Genomic DNA, 12,048 nt, shown 5'->3' with positions numbered 1-12,048 from the left:
GTTTTCTCATTTTGGTTTGTGCTTCGACTTGGGTGCTAAACTACAGTATCTTTGGAGAAAAGCACCTTAAGGCTTATTGCAGGTTCTGGTCGCATAGTAAATGTTCCTTTCTGGAGCTGGCAAACTGTTATCTTGACTCAAATGCTAAGCTTCTGTCACAAGCCATCCATTCACATGGATGTCAGGCATGGCTGGACAGTGCCTCACAGTGAGCAATGTGGATCATATATCTGCCCTGAAAGAGAAATTTATTTGTCTTAGGTCTCTGCCAACACTCGATTACAAGCCAGGCTCCTAGCACTGCAGAAGCTCTCACCAGACAGGCAAGCAACCAGCTTAGACCAGACGCAAGAGGGAAGAGATATGGGAACATATATGTATGTATAACTGACTCACTTTGTTATAAAGCAGAAACTAACACACCATTGTAAAGCAATTATACTCCAATAAAGATGTTTAAAAAAAAAAGAAAGAAATCAGTCTTTTATTCCAGTCTGCTCTTGCTGTTGGTATTTCTTCCATTCTTAATTATCACACTTGTCACCTAGACCCTGGAAAGATGAATGTCATATCCCACATCATGCTGCAGAACCATTTTCTGAGCAAATACCCTCTTGCAGACATCAGAAGTACAAAGAACAAGAAGGGGAAACATCAGCTAAGGGCAAGTGAGGGAAACAGCATATTGAGGTGAGTGAGGTAGGCTCTGCTAGCTCTTTCCTTGGGTCACTGAATCTTCCTGAGGAACTTAGATCCACGAGCCTTTACATTTACTCTGCAGGCTGCAGTGTCAGCAGGAAGGTGTCCCATGTGACTCCCTGGGAGTCTTGGTCTAGTCTTGCAGTAATCTGCTCTTAAAGTTGTTAAAGTGGGTCAAAAGGGCATGATAGCCAAAGTTGGCCAAAGAAAAACACGAGGTCTGAGTTTTAATTGTCCACAGGCTACTTATCCCTATTTATTATTATACATGTATATATTTTATTGGAATATAGTTGATTTACAATACTGTGTTAGTTTCAGGTGCATAGCAAAGTGATCCAGTTATATATATATATATATATATATTTTCAATTATAGTTTATTGAAGATATTGAATATAGTTCCTGTGTTATTCAGTAAATCCTTGTTGCTTATCTATTTTATGTATAGTAGTGTGTATCTGTTAATCCCATACTCCTAATTTATCCCTCACCCACCCCTTTCCCCTTTGGTAACCATAAGTTTGTTTTCTATGTCTGTGAGTCTGTTTCTGTTTTGTAAATAAATTCATTTGTATTATTTTTTAGATTCCACATGTAAGTGATATCATATGATATTTGTCTTTCTCTGTCTGACTTACTTCACTTAGTATGATAATCTCTAAGTCTATCCATGTTGCTGCAAATGGCATTGTTTCATTCTTTTTTATGACTGAGTAATATTCCATTGTATATATATACCACATCTTTTTTATCCATTCATCTGTTGGTTGGCACTTATGTTACTTCCATGTCTTGGCTATTGTAAATATTATTTTATATTTTTATTTTTGCTGAGCTTTGTTTTCTTTTTATCTATTCTGATTCCATGTTCCTCCCTATTTTGTTCACCTCAAGTAACTATTGTTACATATCCCCAAACACATATAGCAACAGAATGCCCATGTTCACTGATCTGACATCTTGTTTTGAAGAAGACTATTTTTTAGAGCAGTTTTAGGTTCACAGCAAAATTAAGAGGAAGGTTCAGAGATTTCTCATATGTCTCCTGCCCCCACACATGCATAGCCTACCCAGTTATCAACATCTTCCACTAGAGTGGTACATTTATTATAGCTGATGACTTACATTAACATCATAATCACTCAAAGCCCATACTTTACATTACAGTGCACTCTTGGTGTTGTATATTCCATGGGTTTGGACAAATATATAATGACACACATTCACCATTGTATATCACACAGAGTATTTTCACTGCCCTAAATATCCTTGTGTTCTGCCTATTCATCCCACTCCACCCATGCAGCCCCTGGCAACTGCTGTGGCACCTCACTTTTTTATAGATTTCCATTCATAACTCATTGTGTATAACAAGAAGAATGTGTCACTTTTCAAAAAAATCCTCCCCAACTTCACAGAGTGAAGTAAGTCAGAAAGAGAAAAACAAATACAGTATGCTGACACATATATATGGAATCTAAAAAAAAAAAAAATGGTACTGATGAACCTAGTGGCAGGGCAGGAATAAAGATGTAGACATAGAGAATGGACTTGAGGACAAGGTGGAGAGGGGGAAGCTGGGGCGAAGTGAGAGTAGCATCGACATATATACACTACTGAATGTAAAATAGTTAGCTAGTGGGAAGCAGCAGCATAGCACAGGGAGATCAACCCTGTGGGTGGGATAGAGAGGGTGGGAGGGAGATGCAAGAGGGAGGGGATATGGAGATATATGTATGCATATGGCTGATTCACTTTGTTGTACAACAGAAACTAACACAGTATTGTGAAGCAATTATACTCCAATAAAGATCTATTAAAAAATAATATGGCTGTTTGTGTTTATTTATGACTTCATTCCTATTTTCTATGGCTGCAGGTCTTGCATCTTATTTTGCCTTACTGGGTAGAATTTTATGAACCTGTCACTTCACTTTCTTTACTGTTTTTCTTGACTGTAATGGGAAATGAGCTAATATATAGCCAGAGGCACATCATTATTGGAAGAGTTAGGACAAATTAATGGTGATTAACTAAAATCATGTGGTTCAAAGTTAACTTTGATGTTAAGTATTTTTGCCCCTATGAAAATTTTTGTAATTAAATCATGAAATATTAAATTGGCCAGGAATGATATTCAGCTACCATGAATCTGGAAAGTGCCACGTTCATTCTATAGTTTTACATATGCTTAATTACTTTTACTAAGAAAAATTAAAATTATTTTAAAAATGTAATAATACATCCTTACATCTCCATGATACTTCAATATATCTTGACATACATATATTTATTCTCAATATCATTAAACCATTTTAATTTCTTGAAAAACAGGTGATACGTTTAATTAACAATATAATTCTTTAACAGGTGAATGAACTAACTTCTGTTAAACCCTGATTATTTCTAGCTATTTCACATAAGCTATTTAATTTAATCCCATAGCAGCCCTGAACATTTATCTCTACTTTTCGGTTGCTCTCATTTTCCAGATGATGAAATTTGAGGCTTAGAGAAGTTAAGCAAGGTAGAAGGTGGTAGGGCTAGGATCAAAATTCAAATCCACCTAGATCTTAAATCATGGCCTGAAAACTCATATTCATTGCCTATGCTGTTAATCAGGATTTGTGGTTTATTGTAATTGTAAATAAATTCATTTGGATTGGTTTGTAATATTGTTTCATGGTTTGTCATGTCTGAATATGGGGTCTATGGGTCTAGCTTTATGAAAAGGTCAGGTTGTTGAATCATTTACCTCTCCTGGCAGCCTAGAGGGATTAATTAGTTGTATCCGAGGGAAGAGCCTCTAGTAGTGTAACAGGCCGCTCAAGCACTGAGAAGGGAAGAGTAATTCAGAGGTTTGTGGTTTCAGGGAGATCAGAGAAGAGACAGGCTGATTTTGAGAAAAGGCAGAACAAGAAGATCCATGGCTCTGTGTTGTCATTTGGTAATTCAGAGAAATAACAAGGTAGTGTCTCTTGGTTTTTAAATATTGGGACTTGTTCTACTTGATTGATAATAAACTTAGAGAGAATCAAAACAGAATAATTAAAACAGAGTTAGGAAGATACAAAGAAGCAAAGAAATAGGACTGAAGGAAAATACAGTACTTCAAAATATTATCAGTAGTTATGTCTGGGAGTAGAAGGGCAAATTATGTTTCCCTTTTTTTTTACTTATGAATTATTTATATTAAATATGCACTGTAAACACAATTTAGAAAAAAGTACATTATTATTATTATTACTGTCATTTTTTGGTAACGTAGCATGATGATTTTTAAGTACTCTGGAAGCAAAGACTGATTGAGTTTTAAAAGTAGTTTTACAACTTACTAGCTTTGCAACATTGGACAAGTTATACAACCTCTCTGAGCGTTGGTATTTTTACTTATTAAGTTACTACTGTGTACTATTTATTGAAAAAGTGACTGCTATTATAATTAATATAATTACAATTATTATTCCTAGTGTCTAGAATGTGTTGTTAATTATTAGTGGAATCGTTTAGTTTTCTTCTTTTTATGAGTTAACAACTTTATTTTATTTTAAATAATTAATAATTAAAATGTGATATTTCCTAAAGATTTTTTCCCCTAAAAATATCCAGATCATAACTTCAAGGTTCACCTCAGTACCCCCACCCCGCCAGCATCACAAACCAGCTACTGGCTGTGCATAGATGGCAGGGAAAGCTTAGATGAGGGAGGGCTCTTGCTCAGCCAGGATATTTCAAACCTTCAGTTGGTGACTGTAATACTGGGAAGCTGTAGGAACTGCATATCTGTGCTATCAGCTCACCCATGTGGCCTCAGAAGTTCCATTTCTGTCTTAATTTTGAGAAACTCAATAAGCATTCAATACATGTTTAAATATAAGATTTTGACTACATGTAACCCAAATATATTCCAGGTTCTTTGTAGCCCACATTTGTCACAGTGTCACAAGAGAAGAAATACAGTCCTGCAACTAAAAGTAATAAAAGTGATTCCAATCTTTACTTACTCTTTCAAGGAACATCACTATTATCAGTCACAACACTGACATAGCACTAAAAAAAAGCTATTTTTTTCCTCAAGAGGAATTTCTCAAGACTTAATTTTTCTTAAAATTCTTTTCCCTATTCATCTTGCTCTTCCCCTCTCATATCCCAGGGCTTCCTCTAAGACTCTCCCACCCACAATATTCACCTTCTCTTGTCAAAACTGCCTCTCACCTTATACCAGTCAGGCTTCCCTTGTGTTCTCCCACCCCAACATTTTTATTCTTATTTTTCCTCTGGAGTAAACCATGGCCTTTTTGACTAAAAATATTCTAGTTTTCTCTTTTCCCACCCACCACAACAATACACCCATCTACTGAATATGACCAAGGCCCTGAAGAGGATATAGAGAATAAAATATTCTGTATACCCATTACACATGACAGCTATATCATGTTTAAAACAAGCACAGGGATGTTGTAGTTTCCAAAGATATTTTATTATATTAAATGACTATATATGCAGCAAATTGCCTTCATCCCATTATACTTTTCTATTATCAATAGTACTAATAGGTACAGTTAGTCAAACACCTACTATGAGCTAACTATTGTATAACCTACTATGTTATCTATTCTTCATAACAATCTTCTGAGAGTTTAGCTAGCTTGCCTAAGGCGATATAGAAAGTGGTAGAATTAAGATTTAATCTGAAAAAAAAGGGATTTAATCTTGATCTCAGATCTACATAACTCCAAAGCCCATTAGATTAACCACTATACTATTTCTAAGTAATTATAAGAGTACAGCTTCTGGTTAAAAAAATAATTATCCATGGTCCAATACTGGGTTAGTACCTGAGCTTATTAGCAGCTGGAAGACACTACGTTCTATTCCCTCATATAGAATGGAATTAATTCGATGATTTTATGGGTGCATAAACAAAGGCAAGAAGAGAAGTGGATAGTGTTACATCTGTTATATCTGATTTCTCCTCTAAAGGTTTATGACTCTGATAAATTTCTGAAGAAGAGTGTTAAGGACAAAATGACAACACTCCTTTGTTGACTGCTTCAGATTTTCTAGTTCTGAATTTTACTTTTAAGTGAATAAAGCCTCCTCAGTCATAAATCCTAGAATATTTGAGCTCCTGGGTTTAGATGCAAGTATGTTTGAGCCCCTATTGCACAAGTTGGCTCTTGCTGTTGACACACTTTGAACATTTCCTTATGGGACAAGCATGTAGAACACAGGCCTGTAAAACTCAATCATTCTGAGTTTAAAAACATGTGTGGAGGAGACCAACGTCAAATGCATCAACATCTTTTTGTTCATCCTTTCTGCCAGCTGCCACTAAAAGTTAACTTTGCTTTAGATTGCTGGCCGATGTGTGTGTGTGTGTGTGTGTGTATATATGTGTAAATAAAGTATTTAATATGCATAGCCTGTCTTACTATCTATATAAAATGCATCAGCCTGGAAATCTTATAAGGATAAATCTTTCCCTCTAGATTTTGAAGCTATTTTTCCCTCTAATCTTGGCTGGAGACATTGTGAAAATGACTTCTTACCCAGTTCAGCCCTACTCCTGTGGCCAACCATAGCAGAGAGTGGAAAGTGCATGAGGTATAAATTGCTGAAATAAAATGATTGAAAAGCTTTCAGGCCCCAAGGAAAAGCTGGCTTCTTTAGCTGGATATGAGTCAAAAGGCATGTCTCAGTTGCTAAGACAATTCTTTCATCCCTGGTGAGTAAATACAGAGCCCACGACACGTTCTGTCTTCACCCATGGATTTCACCCAGATGGTTCTAGCAACTCCAGGGAGACGATATAAGATTAACCCTAGGTGTTATAAACAGAGTCTGAGAGTTCTTAGCATGTTTCCACCTATGTTGACTGTGTTACAGTAGTGTGTCTGAGCTAAACCCAAGTTGATATACTGAACAGTAATGATTTATCACGGCAGCAAAAGGCTTTCACAGGCTGTCTTTCCACCAGCTAGTACCAGGCAAGATTAGTCTTGTCTCTTCTTCTCTTTTCCTTTAGCTTCAAACAGCATAAGTTGTCTTCAAATATACTTGAGTTGTCATATTTTCTCTCACTCTAGTTACAGCTATCAGAACTTTTCACTGTGGCCTTTTCAGATTCTTGTCTTTCTTTGCCACAAATTAGAGTCACAGGTATTGCCTCATTTGTTTACTGTAAGAATTAACTTCAAATTGTCTCAAAATATCTACTATTCCTCCAAAATGCTTTCTTGCCTATAAACCTTTCATATGATACCATCTAATTCTGTTGCTTCCTAGAAACAAGGCCTGGTGAGTTGAGGATGAATAGGTAGTATTAATTAAGTAGGATGGGCCAAAGCTGATGACAGAGAGGAAAAGCCCTCTCTGTTTCTTTTCCCCCACAACCTTGGGTTTGGACAGATAAATATATTAAATCTAAATTACACTGTGTATTTGAAAAAAAAATTTGAGAGGATATTTTTAACAGAGGGAAGACTACTCTTAAATATTAAGTTAGAAGAACTCAAATTCTAGCACCTATTGTATGAGGCCTTGATGGAAACCTAGACTTGACTTCTGGTTGGGTCAGTCCATGTTTCAGGGGAGTGTGTGTGTGTGTGTGTGTGTGTGTGTGTGCGTGTGTGTGTGCGCGTGTGTGTATGTGTGTGTGTGTAACAGGTACAATGATAGACTAAAGAGTTGTAATTAGAGCAGAGTGACACAGAGAGGAGAAATCAAAGACCAATTCACATGTGAGATATTTGATGCAACTGGGAAAGAAGAGAAAACTGAGAGGCGAACAATAAACCCAAGGAAAGCCGCCTGACTTCTGGGCCCATTAACATGTGATCAGTTTAATATACAAGTTAAAAATGTATTTCTTGTAATTACTTTTACAGTAAAGTTGAAGATAATTATTTTCATAGACTAAAAACTGTTACTCATACTTTCACAATTCAATCCAAATATTTTCATTCATAAATATTCCCTCCCAGTTTTCACCTCTATACATTAATTTTTACATAATAGTCATAGTAGAAACAATTTGTGTTCTTTGTTTAATAAACATCATATCAAATGTGTTCCTTGCTGTCTAGTTCTCAAAATCATTTTCATTTTTAGTCGCTACAGCTTAAGTGGTTGTTGGATATTTTTAGACTGTTTTGACATGTAGCTATTATAACTAAAACTGCAGTAAACATATTCTTGAGCATAACTTGTCTTCTTTTTAATTCTTTACTTAAGATAAATCCACAGAAGCTAGTGTTTGGGTCAAAAGCATGAGTTTTTTGCTTACGGTTCTTGAAATTACTTGCCAAATCACTTTCCAAAAGGACAAAAAATAATGCCAATATACAAGTTTATATATTACAACTTTCATAATAATCCTATTATTGTGTTTTATAATTTAAAGGTAATTTTCAAGCTGAAGATTGCATCTCTACTTATTTAATATATTCTTTGTTTAGTTGTAAGGTAGAGTACATAAACTTATCATACTATTCATTTTTTATAAGATTTACTTCCTGCGATCATTTTGTTTTATTTTGTTAAATTTATTCTTTCTAGCTTTGTACTATCACCCCAATTTTAAAATCATCATCTATCATTCCCTCAAGTTTTGCAACTTACATTTAATAAACATGATTTCTTACATCATCATCCAAACTCTGGATTTAAAAACAAAATTAAAAACAAAACCCACCACCTACAAAACTCAGATCTTCCAACTCTACCTCTATTTCTGTCTTAGATTTATTTCTTATGATGTTTGCTTTTCCACTGAATTTACTTTATTTTATTTTTTGTTTATTTTTGTAGTTCTAAACATTCCAAGAAAGTATACCTAAGTGTGGATTTATTTTGACTGCCTGGCACATAAAATGAACTTTATACATATTTATGTATAGATGATTTCCCAGAGTTAAAGGACATGACTCTCCAGAATGAAAAAGCCCAAGTGCCCAAGAAAATGAATTGCTTCTGGAGAGTTTTTTGTCTTTCTGTTCTGGGAAATTATCTCTATTATTTTTAAAATACTTTCCTCATCTCCATTTTCTTAGTTCTCTCTTCCTGAAATTCCTGGATTAGGTCTCCTGGATTGATTTCCTGTTAGCATCATTTTTTTTTCTCCTCATATTCTGTCTTTGACTTTTTGTTCTACTTTCTGGGAGATCCTGATTTTAGCCTCTAAACCAATGGGAGATCATAGCCTATAACCCAGACCCCCAATCAGGACTGAGACAGTCATCTGCCAGGGTTGGTGCTGAAGACGCTCAACAGAGTCCCACTCCAAGAGTTGCCCTCGCTGGCTTTCCTGAAAGCCATATAGCCCATCTTGGGGGCTGTCTGCATCCAGTGACTGGTCAATGTGGGTTATAAGTACCTGGCCTCTTGCTTCAGTTAAGACAATTCTAAAGGGTCATACCAGCTGAACAACCCCCTGAGGTCTCTACGGCAACTGCATCCATTGGACAAGTCAACTTCTCTCTCTGCCTAGTCCTGCTTCTTTCACTCCACAAATGTGTTTGTCCCAAAAGTTCTCCCCAGTCAACATTCTGCTCACAAATTTCAGTTTCATTCAGTCTCATCAGGAAGCTGACCTATAACAAAACTGTTCTTTTGAATTTCCAATTTCTTAGCTTTCTCTTCCTAGGTATTGGATAACTTGGATTGATTTTTTTTTTTTTTGCAGTACGTGGGCCTCTCACTGTTGTGGCCTCTCCCGTTGCGAAGCACAGGCTCCGGACACACACGCTCAGTGGCCATGGCTTCACGGGCCTAGCCACTCCGCAGCATGTGGGATCTTCCCAGACTGGGGCACGAACCTGTGTCCCCTGCATTGGCAGGTGGACTCTCAACCTCTGCACCACCAGGGAAGCCCTGCCCTTGTTTTATAATTTTTTTTGTATTGTTTTAGTTCTCATATGTTGTCTCTATTATGGCATTTTAACTCTCATGTTGGAGATGTTTCTTGAGTGTTTTTTGACCCTCAGTTTTTGGAAGCAATGTACACATTTGTGGGTTTTGTTCCCTGGAAGGTTTTACTTTATAGAATGAAGAGGTGACCATTGTTATCGTATACTCGCAAATGCCAGGAGTTTTTCTCTGAGGCATTTAATCTCCAGAGATGAATCCTCCGTCTTCAGCCTAATGAATGGGATCTGTAGTCAAGCATTCCAAAGAGGGAGTAGTCAGAAGAGGGGAGTATGTGTAGGTGTACATTTCTGCATTCTGCATTTTAACTGTGCATCTCATTCAGCTTTTATTATTACTGCATTTTCTTTTTCTGGATCACTATTAGGTTCCTGTGTTTTTTTTAAATAATAGCTTCACTGAGATATAATTCACATACCAAAAATTCACTCTTTTAAAGTGGACAAAGAAGTATTCTTAGTATATTCACAGAACTGTACAACCATCACAACTGTCTAATTTCAGAACATTTTCATCACCTCTCCTCCAGCCCCAACAAAAATACCCTGCACCCATTAGCAGTCAGCCTTATTCTGCCTTCTGGACAGCCTCTAATGACCACTGGTATACTTTCTGTCTGTATGGATTGGTCTATTCTGGGCATTTCATATAAGTGGGATCACACAATGCATGACATTTTGTGTCATAGCTCTTTTCACTCAGTTTTCAAAATTCATCCATGTTATAGCCTGCATCAGTATTTTATTTATTTATTCCATTATATAGCTATGCCACATTTTGTTTATCCACTTGTCAGTTGGTTGATATTTGGTTATTTCCACTTTTGGACTTTTATAAATAATATTGCTATGAATATTTGTGTACAAGTTTTTGTGTGAACATATATTTTCAGTTACTTTGGGTATGTAATATATCTAGGAAAGAATTTCTAGGTCACATGGTAACTCTATGTTTCATGTTTGGAGGAACTGCCAAACATTTTCCCAAAGTGGCTGCACCATTGTACATTCCCACCTGCAATGTTTGAAGGTTCCAATTTCTCCACATCCTCATTGACATTTCTTATTTTCAGTCTTTTTGATTATAGCTATCTCATCATGGTTCTGATTTTCAGAACATCTCATGTGCTTATTGATCATTTTTATTTCTTCTTTGGAGAAATGTCTGTTCAAAACTTGCTCATTTAAAAATTAAGTTAATTGCCTTTTTATTATTGAGTTGTAAGAGTCTTTTTCATATTTTAGCTGTGAGTCCTTATCATATAAAAATTTATTAAAATTTTCTCCCATTCTGTGCATTATCTTTTCATTTTCTTGATGGTGTCCTTTGAATCACAAAATCTTTTAATTTTGATGATGTCAAGTTTACCTATTTTTGTAAATAGTGCTACAATGAACCTAATAGCCAGGACATGGAAGCAACCTAAATATCCATCAACAGAGGAATAGATAAAGAAAATGTGGTACATATATACAGGGGAATATTACTCAACAATGAAAAGGAACAAAATTGGGTCATTTGTGGACATGTGGATGGACCTAGAGACTGTCATGAAGAGTGAGGTAAGTCAGAAAGAGAAAAATAAATATCATATATTAATGCATATATGTGGAATCTAGAAAAAAATGGTATAGGTGATCTTATTTGCAAAACAGAAATTGAGACACAGACATAGAGAACTAACATATGGACACCAAGGGGGGAAAGTGGTGTGGGATGAATTGGGAGATTGGGATTGACATGTATACAATATTGATACTATGTATAAAATAGCTAATTAATGAGAACCTACTGTATAGTTCAGGGAACTCTCCTCTGTGGTGTCCTAAATGGGGAGGAAGGGAATATATGTATATGTAAAGCTGATTCACTTTGCTGTACAGTAGAAACTAACACAACATCGTAAAGCAACTATACTCCAATAAAAATTAATTAATTTTAAAAATATTTACCTATTTTTTTTATTTTGTTTCTGTGCTTTTTGTGTCATATCTAGGAAACCATTTCTTCTAGGAATTTTATAGTTTTAGATCTTACATTTGATCCATTTTGAGTTAATTTTTGTACATGGTGTGATGTAGCATTCCAATTTCATTCTTCTATGTGTGGATATGCAGTTGCCCCAGCACCATTTATTGAAAAGACTAATTCTTTCCTCCTTAAATTGTCTTGGCATCCTTGTCAAAAGTTAATTGACCATAGGTATATAGATTTATTTCTGGACTTTCAATTCTATTCTATTGACATAAATATCTATCCTTATACCAGCACAACATAGTCTTGATTGCTTTAGCTTTGTAGTAACTTTTGAAATGGAGATGTGGGAATTCTTCAACCTTATTCTTTTTCAAGATTTTTTGGCTGTCCTAGATCCCTTGCATTTCCATATGAGTTTTAGGTTCATCTTGTCATTTTCTGA

Source organism: Mesoplodon densirostris, chromosome 7 (assembly GCF_025265405.1).
Source record: "Mesoplodon densirostris isolate mMesDen1 chromosome 7, mMesDen1 primary haplotype, whole genome shotgun sequence".
Classification (NCBI taxonomy): Eukaryota; Metazoa; Chordata; class Mammalia; order Artiodactyla; family Ziphiidae; genus Mesoplodon; species Mesoplodon densirostris.
The sequence above is the reverse complement of the archived record's forward strand: the minus strand, read 5'-3'. Positions refer to the sequence as shown.